The sequence below is a fragment of the Eschrichtius robustus genome, chromosome 3 (genome assembly GCF_028021215.1).
Source record: "Eschrichtius robustus isolate mEscRob2 chromosome 3, mEscRob2.pri, whole genome shotgun sequence".
NCBI classification, from domain to species: Eukaryota; Metazoa; Chordata; class Mammalia; order Artiodactyla; family Eschrichtiidae; genus Eschrichtius; species Eschrichtius robustus.
Window position 1 is genome coordinate 50621263 of NC_090826.1, and position 17405 is coordinate 50638667.

The 17405-nt window shown below is 39.9% G+C and overlaps 1 protein-coding gene across 8 annotated transcripts in view; it reads left to right on the top strand.

Annotated features, from left to right (window-relative positions):
- Window positions 1-998: 998 nt before the first annotated feature.
- The window catches only part of FGGY (FGGY carbohydrate kinase domain containing), a 415080-nt gene continuing 398673 nt past the window's right edge, over window positions 999-17405 (top strand). For 3 of the 8 annotated variants that reach the window (XM_068539982.1, XM_068539991.1, XM_068539989.1), the window contains exon 1: window positions 15157-15257. The gene's annotated coding sequence lies outside the window, so the exon portion shown is untranslated. Of the gene's footprint in view, window positions 1087-15156; window positions 15258-15286; window positions 15365-17405 lie in introns of those variants that run through there. The other 5 variants (XM_068539986.1, XM_068539983.1, XM_068539987.1 and 2 more) reach the window with 5 other exon arrangements.

Below are 17405 nucleotides of genomic sequence, written 5' to 3' on the forward strand. Positions count from 1 at the left end.
GCCACTATCCTCGCCTGTAAGACCAAGATGAGAGCATGTATTTGGGGTTGCTATGATAGCAGAGTGACTATCACGCACATGGCCCATACTCCAGTTCTGTGAAATCACAGTTATTACCGAGGCTTACCTCTCATCACCAGTGTGTCCTTCGAAAATCACTTCCTTTTACAGAACCTCAGTCTCCTTTTCTAGGAAAATAAAGAGTTAAGACTTCTTAAACTATCTTCCAAATCTCAGTCCCATCAGCTTGGGAGCCTGTCTTTTTAATAGATATGGCTTATGTTTCAGCTCAGGTTGGAATCTTCCCTCCTGTTACTTACTGTGAGGCTCAAAACAAGCTAAAAAACATTTCGGACTCTTCGCATCTGTAAACTATGGACAAATAGTACCTAGCTAACTGGAAAGCTAAGGATCATGAAGATTAAATGACACAGGCGTGTCCGGGACCCACCAGACTGTAACTTCCTTAAAGGCTGGGGCTCATTTGTTTTCTACATTTACAAACTGTGACACCTTTTCAGAGGGTTGTTCACAAAATTAGATGAGAACATTTTCGTAAAGTATCGGGAACAAGACCTCACGCAAAGCATTCAATAAATATTATTAATTATTATTATTAATATTATTATTAATTTCTTTATTTTAACACCTGTCTGCAAGAGACTTGGCGTTCAGTGCATGGTTGAGAAGCGAAGTTACAGGATACACGTTGGACACGTACCCACCAGCGGCTGAGGGGAGTTTGCGTGGGGCGAGAAGAGCCCCCAGAGTAGGAAACTCCCGGCCTGAGAAGACAGAACCCACTTCAGGCCTTTAAAAGCTCGGGGAGGCGGGAAGAAACGGGAAGAGGCCGCAGCCCACGCCACCCGCCAGGCCAGCGCCGCAGGAGGCCACGGCAGGGCGCAGGCGCGGGCCAATCCCGGGCCCCGTTCAAAGGGCCAATCGGGGCGAGCTTTACAGGGGTCGCGGCCGGCGGGGGCGGGGCCGCGCGGAGGGCGGGTCGGACCGCCCAACCGAGGCTTGGTGCGGCTCCGCGCGGTTATCGGCAGGGCCCCGCTAGCTAAAATGTAATTTCAGATTGGACAAGTAAGTGACCCTCCTCTCAGTCCCACGTGTGTATCAGGGGCTTTAGCAAAAGCGCAGGCTCGCAGCGCGCACGTTCTCCAACTCGAGAGCGCAGCCGGGCCCAAGCCTCCCTCCCCTTTCCCGCAGTCGCTGCCTCCTCTTCCTCCTCTGGCCGCCTGAGTCTTAACGCCAAGCCATGCGTTGGCCCCCGAGACCTTGTTGAGTCCCCTGTGTGCACTCCTGGGTGAGGCGTACGGCCACTCAAGAGAAGGGTGGGCCCTTACTGCATCCCCAACGCTGCCTAGGGGATGTCTGGAACTCGGGGTCCCCTGCCATCACTATCCAGTTACTATGTTAATTTTCTCCCCCCTTCCCACCGTATTTTAGGACGTTTCCCCAGGCGTTTTTGAACCTTTTAATTCCAGTCTGGCTACCTAAGGCATTTTAAGGCCAGTGCTGCTTGTAGCTTTCAGCAGCTTGTGGTAATGTTTAAAGTGCAATTTAGTTTAGATGGTATAATGCTCTTTGGCTACAGTTATCCTGGGTAGGAAAGGCCTAGGAGTATCTCTCTATTTTTATTAATGTCCTTTCTTTTTAAGATGAACAAGATGCAAAATGGTGAATTTCCCTAATCATTGGCTATTTTCCACTAAAGCGCTCCTCATGTCTTAACTAATTTCGTCTCTAAATTAAAGAGTCAAGTCATTTCCAAGATAGGGAAGAGCAGTCATTATTAGGTTACTTTTTAAAGTAGGATATCAGGAGGGAGAAAGGGATTATGCTTTTGAACTACAAATCAGTAGAAAGAAGGCAAGCCTTCTCTTAGTTTGTAGCTTGGTATATAGGTGGTAGAATTCTGCTTTGTTTTGTTTTGCTTGCTTTTCCCCTCTTTCCTATGATCCACCAAGTGTATATCCTGAAATTGTACTTTTTAAGTTGCCAGCTGGGTCTTCCAGCCTTTTGACTGCCTCCTGGTCTTCTGGGAATCTCCTGTTAATGAGGTCCTGTGGTTGGCTTTTGACTTGGTGGCCACTGGCCTGGCTCTTGGAGGGAGCCAGCTGAGGAGGGCCTCCTGGTGGGAGGCTCAGATAACTCTTATTAAGGATGATTGAGGGAACAGAGAGGGTGAGAAGGGCCTGGAGATTGATTTTGAGGGGGAGGGAGGTTGGGAGCCTCCCTGCTGGAATTGGAAGTCAAAACATGTGCATTGGGAGAAAGGAATAACCCAGAGGGTGGAGATCTGTGTCTTTCTGGATGAAATTAAGAAGTTTACTGGGAGGAGACTGAGCCTTCTTCCAGGCTGTGTTAATTTTTTACTGTGGGCCTTGTCTTTTCCTGGAATCTGGTTCTCTTTCCCTAACCTTTCACTTGGTTCAAATCACAGTCAATTACCAGCTGGTTCTGAAAACAGTTTGAGGTAGTGAATCTTGCCCTTAAGCTCACAGCCAGAGTGGGACCACCACCCCCCCCACCCAAAGTATTTGAAATAATTATTTTACCAGAATGTACTACAGAGATTATTCAACCTCTTACCTGCCCATATTTTTATAAGGTGGAATTTAGAGTCAACCCAGCTGATGTAAGAGGCGGTCATCCAAACCAGCTCTTGTGTTCATTCGTTTGTTCACTAATTTGGGAATGTGTTCTTGGCCTGGCATTGTGGTAGGCTCTGGGAAAGCAAGGATGAACAAGACTTGGTGTTTGCTTTCAAGCTTTCATCCAGTCTGCTTCTGTCTAGTCTGGCAAGGGAGATTATATGATAGTGAGCTTAGTGCTGTAGCAAGGTAGAATAAGATTCTCCTCTCTAATGGCCTGTATGGGAAAATAATCTAAAAAAAGAGTGGATAGATGTATATGTAGAACTGATTCACTTTGCTGTACACTTGAAACTAGCATAACGTTGTAAATCAACTATACTCCAATAAAAATAAAAAAAAAAAAAAGATTCTCAGGAGTTGAGAGAAGTCCAAATGGCCCAATATAGGCTTTTATTGAAAACTTCTTAGAGGAGATAATACCCAAGTTGAGTTGCAAAGCATCGGTGTGATTGGGTTGGAGAAAGACAGAGGAAAGGGGATTATCTGACTTGGAACAGCATGGGCAAAGCTATGCAAGTCTGGTGTGTTGTTGATTAGTATGGGCGGACCGGAAAGGGTAAGGGGAAATCACCAGAAAGGAGGTTGGGAAAAGTGAAAAGCCCAGATCAGGGAAGGTCAGGTGAATCAGGTTAAGGGAGTTTGAAATGCATCTCCAGAGCAAGCAGCAGCTATTGAAGTGACACTCTCAGATTTGTGGTTTAGAAAGTTAATTCTGGCTGCAGGGTGGAGAATGAATTGGAGTGGTGAAGACTGGAGAGAGGCTATTATTATGCAGGTGAGAGATGGGTTAGCGTAGTAGCTATGTGACTAGAGGAGAGAAATTAGAATAGAATGGTTAGGAATTAATTACTGATTGAATGTAGGGGATGAAGAAAGGATGTAGCAGTCAAGGTACCATAGGAAAGAAAAGGCATTCCCTACTAGGAAACAGCTTTATTGAGGCTTTATTTATATCAACAACTTTATTGAGGTATACTTGACATACAGTAAACTTATAAAAAGTTCATAACTTTTTATAAGTTTATAAACTTATAAAAAGTCTAATTTGAGAAGTTTCAACATATGTATTTATCCGTGAAACCATCATTACAATCAAGATAAAGAACATTTCTAATACCCCCAAAGATTGCTCATGCCCCTTTCTGATCCCTCCAAGAACCAGTGAGTTGTTTCTGTCACTATTTAAACTTTTTTAGGATTTTATCTGTGGGGTCATACAATATGTATCTTTTGTGTGCGGTGGCTTTTCCTTAGCATAATCCTCTTGAGTTTATCCAGGTTATGTGGGCATACATAGTTTTTTTTTTTTTTTTCTGACAACTATACCATATTTAGTTTATCCACTAACCCTTCGATGGACATTTGGATTATTTGCTGCTTTTTGGCTACTACAATTAAAGCTGGTATGAATATTTCTATAAATGCCTTTGTACAGCCTTCATTTCTATTAGTTAAATAGTTAAAAGTGGAACGGCTAGTTCACATGGTAGGTGTATATTTAACTTGTTAAGAAACAGCCAAACCGTATTTCAAAGTGATTCCAGTTGCTCCAACTGGTGTGATCACTCTTTTAAATTTTAGCTATTCTAATAATGTGGAATCCTCTCATGGGGTTCTATTGTGCACTTCCCTAATGACTAATAATTTCAGACTTCTTATCTTGTTGCTTATTTCCCTGTATATATTTCATATATCTTCTTGGCTGAAGTGTTTATTAAGTCTTTTGTCCACTTTTTAAAAATGGGCTGTTTGTTTCCTTATTGACTTTCAAGAGGTTTTTATATATATTCTCATTAATAAGTTCTTTATCACAGCTGTGATTTGCAAATATTTTATCCCATTTCGTGGCTTATATTTTCACTTTCTTAGCAGTGTCTTTTGAAAAGCAGAGTTCTTAATTTTGCTGAAGTCTAATTTATCAATTTGTAATTTTGATAAAGTCTATTTTATCAATTTATTCCTTTATGGATCATGGTTTTGGTATCTTAGAAATCATGCCTAGCCTGAGATCTCAAATATTTTCTATTTTTTTTTAAGAAGCTTTATTGTTTTTTATTTTACACTAAATCCAGGATCCATTTCGTATGAACCTGTAGGACCAGATGTGGACAAAGTTTATTTTTTTCATATGGTATCAGTTGTTCCAGCACCATTTGCTAAAAAATCTATCCTTTCTCCATTGAATTGTCTTTGTACCTTTGATCAGAATCAATTTACCATGTGTATATGTGGGCTCATTTTTGGATGTTTTATTTTGTTCCATTGATTTCTTTGTCTGTTTTAATGCTAGTACCACTTAGTTTTGATGACTGTAGCTTTGCAATAAGTATTAAAGTCAGGTAGTATAAGTCCTTCAACTTTGTTCTTTTTAAAAGTTATATTGGTTATTCTGCATCTGTTGCATTTCCATATCAGTTTTACAGTCATTTTGTCAGATTCAAAATAAAGGCCTGTTTAGATTTGAATTGGAACTTCATTTAATCTATACATTAATTTGGGGAGAGAATTGACTTCTTAAATATTGAGTGTTCTGACCCTTGGACACAGTATATCTGTTAATTTATTTAGGTCTTCCTTAATTTCTCTCAGCAGTGTTTTTTAGCTTTCAGTAGATGGGTCTTTGTCAGGTTATCTGTAGGTATTTCACATTTTTTGATGCTATTATAAACAGTATTGTCTTCTTAGATTTCAACTTTCAATTGTTTGTTACCACTTGTATATTGATCATGTATCCTGCCATCTTGCTAACTGACTTATTAGTTCTAATAGCTTCTTTGTGGGTACCATCAGATTCTTTATGTGATCATGTTATCTGTGAATAAAGACAGTTTTACTTCTTCCTTTCAATGAGGATGTCTTTTATTTTTCTTGCTACAGCGCGCTGGCTAGAATCTCCACTCGGTGTTGTGTAGAAGTGATGAGAGCAAATGTCTTGCCTTGTTCCTGAGCTTAGGGAGAAGCATTCATTTCTTCAGCGTTATGATTTATGATGTTAGTTGTATATTTTTTGTAGAAGCTCTTTATCAGGTTTAGGAAGTTCCATTCTATTCCATCTTTGCTGAAAGGGTTTTTTCTTTTTTTCTTTTTTTTTTTTAAATGAAGAATGGGTATTGTATTTTGTCAGTTGCTTTTTTCTGTAACTATTGAGATCATTTTTCAAAGACTCTTAATATGATTAATTACATTCATTTTTTTTGGAATGTTAAATTAACTTTGTATTCCTGAGATAAATCCCACGTGGCCAGGACCTATGTTATCCTTTTTATATTTTGTTGGATTCTGTTCTGTTTGCTAAAATTTTAAGAATATTTGCATCTGTGTTAATGATGGGTACTGATATAGTTTCTTTCCTTGTATTTTAAGTTTTGTTATCAAGATAATTCTGGCCTCATAGAATGAACAGGCAAGTATTTCCTTCTTTTCAGTTTTCTGTAAGCATTTGTGTAGAATTGCCATTATTTCTTTTCTTAAATATCTAGTAGAATTCATCAGTGAAGCCATTTGGGCTTGGAGTTTTTTTATGGGGGAGAAGGAGAAGTCAATTGATTTAATAATACAGGACTATTCAGATTATCTGTTTCTCCTTGAATGAGGTTTGATAGTTTGTGTATTTCAAGGAATTTGTACATATCATCTAAGTTGCTCATAATATCCCCTTATTATCATTTTAATATTTATAGAATCTGTTGTAATTTCATCTCCCTCATTCCTAAGACTGGTTATTTGTCTCTTTTCTCTTTATTTTCTTGATCATTCTGGCCAGAAATTTATTACTATTATTGATCTTCTCAAAGAGCCAGCTTTTGGTTTCATTTATTTTCTTTATTGTTTTCCTTTTCTTTTTTAACTTATTGATTTCTGCTCTAAAATTTATTATTTCCTTTCTTCTGTTAACTTTGGGTTCCTCTTACTCATTTCTTTCTAATTTATTAAGGTGGAAATTAAGGTCATTTACTTGAGACTTTTCTAAGATAGGCATTTGATACTGTAGATTTCTAAGTATTGCTTCAACTGCATGCCACAACTTTTGCTGTTTTTATTTTCATTCAGTGAATATACTTTCTAGTTGTTTTTAATGTCTTTTTGACCTATGGTTATATAGAAGTGTGTTATTCAGTTTCCAAATATTGAGGATGTTCCACATATCTAACTATTACTGACTTTTAATTCCACTGTAGTCACAGAGAGTACTTAGTATGACTTGAATCCTTTTAACGTTTTGAGACTTGGTCATGGCTCAGAATGTGGTCTGTCTTGGTAAATGTTCCACGTACACTTGAAAAGAATGTGTAGTCTGCTCTTGTTGGATAGAGTGCTTTTTACATGTCAATTAGGCAGCTTCATTGACTACTCTTAAGTTTTATGTACTTGCTGATTTCCTGTCTATCTGTTCTACCAATTATTGAGTGACATATTTAATTCTCTCATGATAATTGTAGACATATGCATTTCTCCTTGCAGTTCTATCAGATTTTGCTTTATGTATTCTGATGCTCTGTTATTATGTGCATTAATATTTAGGATTTTTAGGTCATCTTGGTGAATCATCCCCTTTATTATTTCATAATTTCTGATGATATGTTTTGCTCCGATAGCTACTTAATCATTATTCCTGATAATATTTTTGCTTTAAAATCTACTTAGTGTTATATTAATATAGTGAACTTCAGCTTTCTTTTGATTGCTCTTTTATGGTATATCTTTTTCCTTCTTCTGCTTTTTAACCTATTTGTCTCCTTATATTTAAAGTGGGCTTCTTCTGGGCAACATATAGTTAGACTGGGTAACAAAGCAAGGCCTGACAATCTCTGCTTTTTAATTAGGGTGTTTAGACTATATATAACATAATTCATATGGTATGTTTTAAATATATCATCTTGCTTTTTTTTTTCTATTTGTTCCATCTGTTTTTTGGTCTCTTTTCTCTCTTTTTTTTGTCTTCTTTTAGATTAATTTTTTTTAATTCCATTTTTCCCCCTTTATTGGCTGATTAGGCATATCCTTTTTTCAGATATTATTTTAGTGGTTGCTTTAAGGTTTATAGTGTACAGCTTTAATTTATCAGAGTCAACTTTCAAGTGGTATTATACTACTTCATATGTAATATAAAGCCATATAACAATGTATTTCTAATTCTTGCCTCATAGCCTTTGTGCTACTGCTATTTTATGTTGTATATTTTACTTCCACATATGTTTTAAACCCCACAATACATGGTTATTATTTTAGTTTTAAGCAATTGTCTTTTTAAGACATTCAAAAAATTTTTAGAAGTCTTTATCTGTACCACATAGTTACCTTTATGCTCTTCCTTCCATTTTATGGATCCAGATTTCCATGTGATATTACTTTTCCCCACTTCTTGTGGTGCAGTTCTGCTGATGGTGAATTTTGGTATGTCATCTTTGATATGTCTGATAAAGTCTTTATTTCAGCTTTAGTTTTGAAAGATTTTTTCACAGCGTAAAGAATTCTAGATATAAAGTTTTTTTCTTTTAGTCCTTCAAAGATCTTGCTCTACTGTCTCATAGCTTGCATTATTTCTGATAAGAAATCCATTGTCATTCTCATGGGTTTTTTTTTCTTTTTTGCATAATCTGCCACCCCCCACCCTGACTGCTTTTAAGTTTTTCTCTTTATCATTGGTTTTGAACAATTTAATTATGATGTTTCTTGGTTTAGTTTTCTTTATATTTCTTATGCTTGGGGTTCATTGATATTCTTGATTATATGGGTTTATAGTTTTCATCAGATTTGGAAAATTTGTGTCCATTATGTCTCATATATTTCTCCTGGTCCCTTCTTTGTTCTCTCTTTCAGGTATTCCCATTTCACATATATTAGGCCACTTGAAATTTTTCCACAGCTCACTAATGCTCTGTTTATTTTTTAAAAATCTTTTTTTCTCTTTGTTATATTTTAGATAGTTTCTATTACTGTGTCTTGAAGGTTACTAATCTTTTCTTCTGTGTTATCTAATCTCATATAGTTAACTTTTTATCTCAAACATTTTAGTTTTCATTTCTAGTATTTCAGCTTGAGTCTTTTTTGAAATCTTGCATGTGTGAACTTTTAAGTTCACTCTTTCCTTTAGCTTTTTGAACATAATGAAATTCAGGTGTGATAGCTGTTTTAATATCTATGTCTACTAGTTCTATCAAATGTGTCAATTCTAGGTCAGTGTCCATTGATTTTTCTCATTTTAGTAGTATTTTCCTGCTTCTTTGCATGCCTGGTAATTTTTGGTTGAATATCAGACATTGTGTATTTTACCTTTTTCAGTGCTAGATATTTTTTGTATTTCTATAAATACACTTGAGCTTTGTTTTGGGGCATGTGTAAGTTATTTGGAAACAGTTTGATCCTTTTGAGTCTTGCTTTAAGCTTTGTTGAGTAGGGCTAATTCTTCTTCACTGCTGAGGTAAAACCCTTTTGTGTACTCTACCCCATGCCCTGTTAATTATGAGGTTTTCCACACTGGCTGGTGTGAATAGGCACTATTCATGGCCCTGTGTGAAGTCCACTGATTGTTCTCTGTGATCCTTTTGAGTGCTTCTGGCTCAGATAGTTTCCTCACATACATACAGTGATTGGTACTCTCCTGAATACTTCAGGAGCACATTCTCCTGTGCAGCTCTTTCCTGTCTTGTACTTTGCCCCAAGATTTCTAGCCGCCTTGTTCTACTTAGACCTCTAGCTCTGGCTTCTCAGTTCGGGAAACTGCAGGGCTTGGTATGGATTTCCTCTTCTGTGTCCTCTGTCCCAGGCATTAAGCTTGAGCAGTTTTAGGACACCTCATTTTTTCCCCATCTCTTTGAGATCACTGTAGTTTGTTGCCTGATGTCCAGTGTCCCGAGAACCTTTGTTTCCTGTATTCATTATTTTAGTTGTTTTAGGTGGGAAGGTAAATATGGTGCCTGTTACTCCATCTTGGCTAGAAGTGGAGGTCCTCAACTGGAATATTTGAAGAAAATTTTAAAAGGGACTATTTGCGGTTGTGAGGAAGGGATTTATATAGGACCCTGGAGGTCCTATAACCCCTTCATCAATTTAAATTATTTAGAAAGTTCTTAACAACATGGATGACAAAATGAAGCAGAGTTCATACAGCAGGTACATATGCAGTGCTGCGTGTGTGGGCTGGGTTTAGGCAGAGTGGAAAAATAAAGTAGAAATCATTCAGGCTAAATGTATGTGTTGCCAGTCCCTTGGGCAATCTGGATTTTGGGCTGACTTATACTGAAATCTGTTGCAGACCAGGCTGAGATCTGAGTATCTTGAATTCTGCTACACTGGCCATGGGATGAAGAGATTAAGAAAGGACTCAGTTACTGATCAGCTATGGGGGATGAAAGTTGAGAAGGCAAATTATAAAATCAAGCATGATTTATATACACCAAACTCAATGTAGTTTACCAAATTCTGGGATTGTAGAATTATGTGGCCAACTTTGATATTAGAGTGTGGCTATTGTTCGGCTGGTTTAAATCATGTGACATAGTGGACAGAGCACGGGGTTGAAGATCCTCTCTGTTTTTTACTGACTCTGTGACATTGGGCAAGTGACCTAAATGCACAGAACCTTAGTTACCCCACCTCTGGGTTGTGGACCCTCCGAAGTTGTTGGGAGGATCAGCAAAGCTGTCTACTAAGTCACTAGTACCAGTCCTGGAAGAGAGTAAATGCTCACGCAAAATCTGTTGATCCAAGACGAAGGTTGGCACAAAATGTGAGTTTGAGAAACATTGCGATTCATGTGAAGATACATATTGACAGGACATATTAATAGATAACACTAATTTCTAGGGACCTATTAAAGGAAGAGTAGGGTATTTGAAGAGGACTACCTCAAAGCCCACCTTCAAAGGCACTTTATGAAGACACCCAGCTCCCCTTCCCTTTTCTCCTGAACAAGTTGTTCTGATGTTAGTGTCCGAAGTTGGGTATTGGGCTGGATGGGCTACTGATTTGTCCCAACATGTGTTGCATCTGGGGGGCCTCCAGGAAGGTAGAGAAGACCTGCTGTGTGCTCACGGTGGGCTACTAGCCCAGCTTCCCTCATCTCCACACAGCATCATGTGGGAACATGGGTATCTGAAGATCATTCTTGTTAAATGTACCAAGTGCCCCGTATCCCTTCTTCCTCCCTCTTTATTTTTATTTTAGGAAAAGCCATGGCATGGAGGGGCAGTTATAGGAACTAAAAGTATATAGCAAAGAGGAAGGAAAACTCAGGAGGTCGTGAGAGTCATCTTAAAATGTTTGAAGGGATAGCTCACCTAAAAGAGGTTAGGTGGTTTGGCTGATCCCGTGAGATAAAAATGAGGACTAGAGGGTGGAAGCCATATGAAGCAGAATTCAACTCAGTAGGAGGATCTTTCTTATTATTATAGTACTAGCTGCGTATTGTGAAAATTCAAACAGCACAGAGAGGGGAAGTTAAAAATTGCCCTTCAAGCTTCCACTGCATTTCTTTTCCCTAGATGTCACTGCAGTAAGCAGGCTTTTGCATATTCTTCCTGAAGTTTTGTATGTTAGGTCCTTATACAATACAGTGGTTCTCAAACTTTAGCGTCTGTCAGGGTAGCCTGACAGATGTGAGCTGCCCTCCCCAGAGTTTCTGAATCAGTAGATCTGGGCTGGAGCCTGAGAATTTGCATTTCTAACATGTCACCTGGTCATGCTGTTGCTGCACCTCTGGAGATCACAGTTTGAGAACCACTGTTGCTTTTCCTCTTTACAGAGTTAATACAAATGTGTTCATACTATGGTGTCTAAGAACTTGCTTTTTTACTTAATAACATATAATTAGCAATTTTCTTTAGCTCCTCCTTGTTTTTAACAGCTGCTTCTGTATCAGTTTTAGCAATTCCCCTATAAATAAACATTGAATTTGTTTCCAGGGTTTTTGTGAGTGTGCCCTTGCCTTTAAAAAAAATAAAAAGTTGAAATGGACATTTTTGTATACATCTTTTAGATGAGCCAATCTTAAATTCTTAGAACCTAAATTCTTAGAAGTTCAACTCTTGGGTAAAAGGGTAGATTTTGAAAACAGGAGGTTGAACCAATTATTCTCCCGCTAAAAGTGTCTGAAACTGCCTTTTTCCCCAAACTCTTGCCAAAGATAGGTACTAGCATTTTCATTTTCTGCCCATTTTTTAAGGTGTACAATTATATCTCAGTATTGTTTTGATTTGCATTTCCCTCCATTATTTGTGAGGCTAAAGGTTCACATGTATGCATTGTATGTCTTTTTCTATGAACTGCAGGTTTGTATTTCCTGCGTCACAGGAGGAGAGAACAGTATGAACAGAGGCACCAAACCTTCATTTGAGGGATTGCTAGTAGCTTTGTAGAGTTGGAGCCTCAGGGGTTGCAGTCAGGGAGGAGGCAGGGAGGTAAGGTGAGAGGCTCAGGCAGAGCCATAGCTTTGAGGGCCTTGTGGGCCAAAGAACGAACTTGGGCCTTACTTTGGGCAGAGGCAGTACTGATGGTGTTTAAGCTTACGGTGTAGCTCTTGGCAATTTTAACAGGGCGTGTTTCTGTAGGGGCAAGCTGTCCAATAATCTTCCAGTAACTCATTCTTTAGGCCTTTCACCATGGGCCTTGAAGCCACCTGGCCATTCTTGATAAATAGGTAAACACAAGACTAGACCAGAGACCTCAGCCGGCCTCAGGCTGGGCACTGTCTTCAAGGGAGGAGTTTTGCAAGATGGTGCAGGCACTGGATTTTGTTGCTCTACCTAATACTGTACTGCCCTGAGCCCTTCCTGAATTTACCGACATCTGACAGCAGTCATCAAGGTTGGTGGGTTCTTCTGTTGTTTTTATTTGAGTGACTTTCTGTGAAAAGCTGTGGATTTGGGCCAATATGCTAATGATAATGACATTGCTTTGAAGGTCTGATTAGTTCTGTAGAATATCATTTTATAGTTAATTATGTCAACAAATCAACAGCAGCCTCTTGGAGAAGAAAGTGACAGAGGGAGAGAAACTACATATATATTTAACAAATTGTTCAGAACTCCAAGAGAGGTAGGAATTCATGTATTACAAAGAAGAGTCCACTTAACAATAAAAAGTCACTAAGTTTGCCTGTAATTTTCCCTGTTATGTGTGTAGCTTTGTAATTGGCTTATGGGGTTAAATTATAATAACTTTGCATTTAGAATCAGGACACCAGCCCTGGCTCTCTCTGTGTCTGTTCTGCCACTTTTCTGCTTCCAGGGTCCTGGCATGAGAGTAAGAGGCCATCAGATTCAGGCTTTGGCTTTTAGTGAACTCAGGCTGTGAATTGGGTTTGTGAAAGATAGACCCCATCTTTCTTCTCCCCTCCGTGCATGTATCTGTGGGAATGGGGCTCTGGGTCAAGGAGGATGATTGACCTGGGAAGGGGTGCAGTGCTTCACACACAAGAGAGGCTTGCTGATGGTGCTTCTAGAACTCTCCAGGGACGGAGAGTTTTTAGAGGCTTTTTATTTCAAAAGGTATTTGACTATTTTATACATTAATAATTTCTCCCTCCCTCACAGCCCAGGAATTCCCCTATTACTGCATGACACACGCTGTGCTTGTCTCCAGGTAGAAGGAAGTAGGGGGCAGAACATTCTCAGTTAATATCTAATGTTTCTCATAGTAGCATTTATAGTGACATAAGTGGTTGTTATTATTCAGAGCATGGAGGGGGCGTTTCTGATGGTTGAGTGTCTGAGAAGTTTTCACAGGATGAACAGACTTGTAATTGTGTTCTGAGTGTGTCCAGGATGAAAGCAGCTTGGTTAGGGAAGGAAAGCCAAGTCATTTCAGGGATAGATAAGAGTCCCGCTCTGGCTTAGGCAAACCTGAATTTGAGTACAGCCTTCTTCCTCTCCAGGCGTCGTGACCATCCACTGGGTATCGGTCCTCTTAGGATTTGAGTGTCCTCCCCTGTAAATGGGGGAAGGGTGGGTGTCATAAATGTGGGCCCCCCTCTCCCTTTCTCTGCAAAGAGAATAGCTTGGTAGGGCTATTAAAGGGCTTGGAAGGCATTTTAACAAGTCAGGAGCTGCTTTATTGGCTCACAAGTATTGAAGAGAAGAGAGCGTAAGCAAGGTTTCATGGAAGAGGACATGGGAGACTCAAAGTTTAATTTGCTTTGAGGTGATGTTTGTTTTTGGAGTTTGGGGATGTCATTTGATGTGTCAGATTTTCCATCCATGATTTCGTTAGGGCCTATACCGTGCATTTGGCCTCAGCATGGTTGGGGTTTGTGTTTTCTTTGCGTCAGCTGTCATGCTGTTGCCTGTGTGGCTCTTGGAGGGTGGTGGGTTTTGGCCACCATCCAGGACTGCCTCAGAATTGATCCCTGTGGCTGCCACATTGTGAGGCAGGCATGGGGATTTGGTGAGTTTTGCCTTTTCTGCCTGTTGGACTCCATCTTTGAATTTAAAAGGACAGCCAGCCGTTCTTCTGTCTGATTTAATACCATATCCCTCCTCCAGTCACCTCGTATTTGTCTTTAAAAATGGGCTCAGTCCCAAGCATGAAGATCCTCAACATCCTGAAAAATACTGGGTTTCTGATCCAATGATTGGAACGGTGATGAAAACAATAAACTGGTACTTCTTTTACCAACTAACGTCTCTGTATTCTGCAGAGAAAGGTGGAGTTGGAATAAGATGCTTGGCTACAAGAGTATAGCTAAGATTCTGGTGGCAATCTGGAGACACCTTACTGCCATGTGTAATATTACCAGGTGCATTAGGTTGAGCTTGAAGTACATCAACAAGGCATAACTTGAGGCATCACTATTTGACTTTCAAAAATCAGCTTCTTACATTAAATTGTCAGCTCTTTAAAATCAGAAATGATATATTTTTCAGCTTCCTACTCCTAGTGTCCTGGCACAGAGAAAGCACTTAACATTTGTTTACTGGAATTTGAGCTGTTAGACACGGTGAGAATACCTAGGTATAGATCATGCATATTAAGTGATTGCAGATGTCCAGAGGTGATTTGATGGTGAAAGGGAAGGTTGGCACATGTTAATAGTCCTAATAGTTGCTGCCATTTACTGAGCATGTACCATACATCAGGCACTGTGCTGGGCACTTTGGTTATACAATCCTAGTTAATTGTTCAAAGAATACAATGAGATTGGAGCTGCAGGAGACAGCCTTTCACTTTAAGAGAAGTACCTGTCAAGAAGCTGTACTTTTTCTCCCATGTGTATTTTTGGTAAAGCCAGTGGAGAACCAGATATTATTGCCAGATTAGTGCTTTCCTTCCCATCCTGAACTTTCTCTCCATCTTAGACCATGTGCGAGTTGTTTAAAGTGGTATTTAGTTCCTTCTGTCAAGGAGACTAAAGTTGACCAGCGTACTCATTGCTTATCTTTTTCTTCCCAAACCTCCCAACCCCCTGATTGCAATATAACTAAATAAAAAAAAAAAAAAATTGTGTGGGTCTCGTGTACTTGAGCTCCCAGCCAAGGCCAAAGATCAAAGTCAAGAGAGGATATTGAGCTCCCTCCCAGGTCCCTGGGACGCTGTATTTGCAGACACTGTTTCCAAGTCAGTCCTGGAGGAGTAGCCCTTTAAGAAATAGGACTGCAGGTAAGCTCATCCACTTTGGAGCCTTGTAGTCTTAGGAAACATTGTTACTGGTCTTTGGTCACTTAGGGGAAGACAAGGAGGAAAATACAAGAGAACAATTCCCAAAGGTTGGTTTTCAGCACCGGTATTTGAGCATGACCCCTTAGAATCTCTGGGATAGTTGTGCAGAGAACAGCCTCCTGTGTCTGTGACCCTCTTTCCTTTTCTCACGCTGCGTTTGAGCAGCTTGCATGTTTGTTAAAGAATCAGCCATGAAGCCTGTGGTTTTCTGTGGCACATTTCTAATAATATTTGTAAAGGCTATTATTTAATAAGCCGCATAAATATTTACCATAAGAGCAGTCTTTTGATCGTGAACAGGGGCCAAAAGCCAGTCCAGTCTGCGCCGGGGACTTGGCTGGGAGGCTGTTTCTGCCCTTCGGAGCCTCCTGTAGACTGAAAAGTTAGGTAAGGCTCGGGACGTGTGTGCAGCCAGCTTGAATTTCTCCCTGTAGCTTTTCTTTTCTCTTGGCCTTCACAATCTATGTCCTTATTTCTCTGTCTGACCAGCCTCCCTATATTCCCTATTAGTTGTTTTTCTTTTTAGAGAATTTATCTTTGACTGAAATGAATGAATTGGAACTAATGTTCTGACTCTCAGCATTCATCCATTGGGCTCTGGAGCCATACCGTCCTGGCCTGGAGTCCCAGCTCCTCTGGTTTTGTGCTCTATGACGTTAAATAGCATTATTGCTGAGAACCTCAATCTCCTAAGCTGGAAAATGGGCTCATAGTGCCAACCACATGGGGTTGTTACAAAGGTGAAGTGAAATCACAAAACCGGGTGGGCGATTTGCAGAGCAGAGCTTAATAAATGCTAGTTGTTGCTGCCTTTGTTGTTGATATTGAAGACGATTTTGAAGGATTTGGTTTTCACTTTTAGGTTGGTGTGTGGAAAGAGCCCTAATTACTGCCTTAAGAGGCCAGGGTTCAAATGCAGGTGCTGCTGTTGTTTACTGTTTGTGGTACTCAGGGCAAATTTCCCCATCCCACCAAGGTATAAAATGGTGATAGGGTTACCAGCTTGACTGGGTTTCAGTCAGAAGATATGAACAAATGTATAAAAGTGCCAGGCATGTGGGAGGATCCTAATCCTTTTTTAAAAAAACAAATTGGAAAAGGGAATAATGTTTTCCATTTTGCAGTTACTTTATTTCTTTGAGGCCAAGAGGAACTGGAATACAGTTTGGAGTCTAGGACACAGCAGAGAGTACCTATGACCCAGGAACAAAGGGCACAGAAAGGGGAGACAAAGAATCTGAGTTGCAGAAACTCCTCTGGCAGAGTTTTTATAACTCACAGGGTTGAGTTTCAGGGAAGCTGCCTAAGGGCTTGAACTTCTTTGTTTCCCTTCTTTCAGGGTCCAGGTGTGGAAACAATCATAAAGAGATCACTTAAAACTATAGTAATGGGAAACATGGTGAACTTGAAATATTTAATTAGGATCTATTTCTTACAAAAACATGAACTGGGAGGTTTGTGCGAACAGTGCAGGGAGGGTATGATGCCCTTGTTCCCGTGGGTTTGACTCTCTTCCCAACTGATGTCTCAGTTAAATGGTCTAGAAGTAGGTAGTTTGCCAGAGAGAGGCCACCTGGTGTTGAGGAAGGGTCAGTCTCTGAAGGTGGGCAGCCTGAGTTCTGAGTTAGCCAGTTGTAGACAGAGTAGGCAGGAATACCTAGCAGAGTCCTTGGCAAATGGGCATTTACTAAATGGAGGGTATCAGGCAGTATATCATTCCTGAGAATGGTTAGGGATTTGGGAGCCAGAGGGAATGAGATTGCTCTCAACTCCATCCCTTGCGAGTTATATGACACACTGGAGCAAGTTATTAACTAGTCTAGGACTCGTTTTCCTCATCAGTAAAATGGGGATGATAACAGTAATTATCTTCAGGGGTCGATGTCAGGATAAAAAGTGGATTAAGAATGTACGCAAGCTGCTTAGCAAAGCATCAGATACACAGTAAATTTGTACCTTTTATTATTTCCCTAAAGATAGGTTTTAAAGGTGTCCACTGAGTCTCAGAGACTTGGTGAGTTCGTGCTATGTGCCAGGCACTGGGGATACAGCTGTGGTCCAGACAACACTGGAGTTAATGTCTAATGG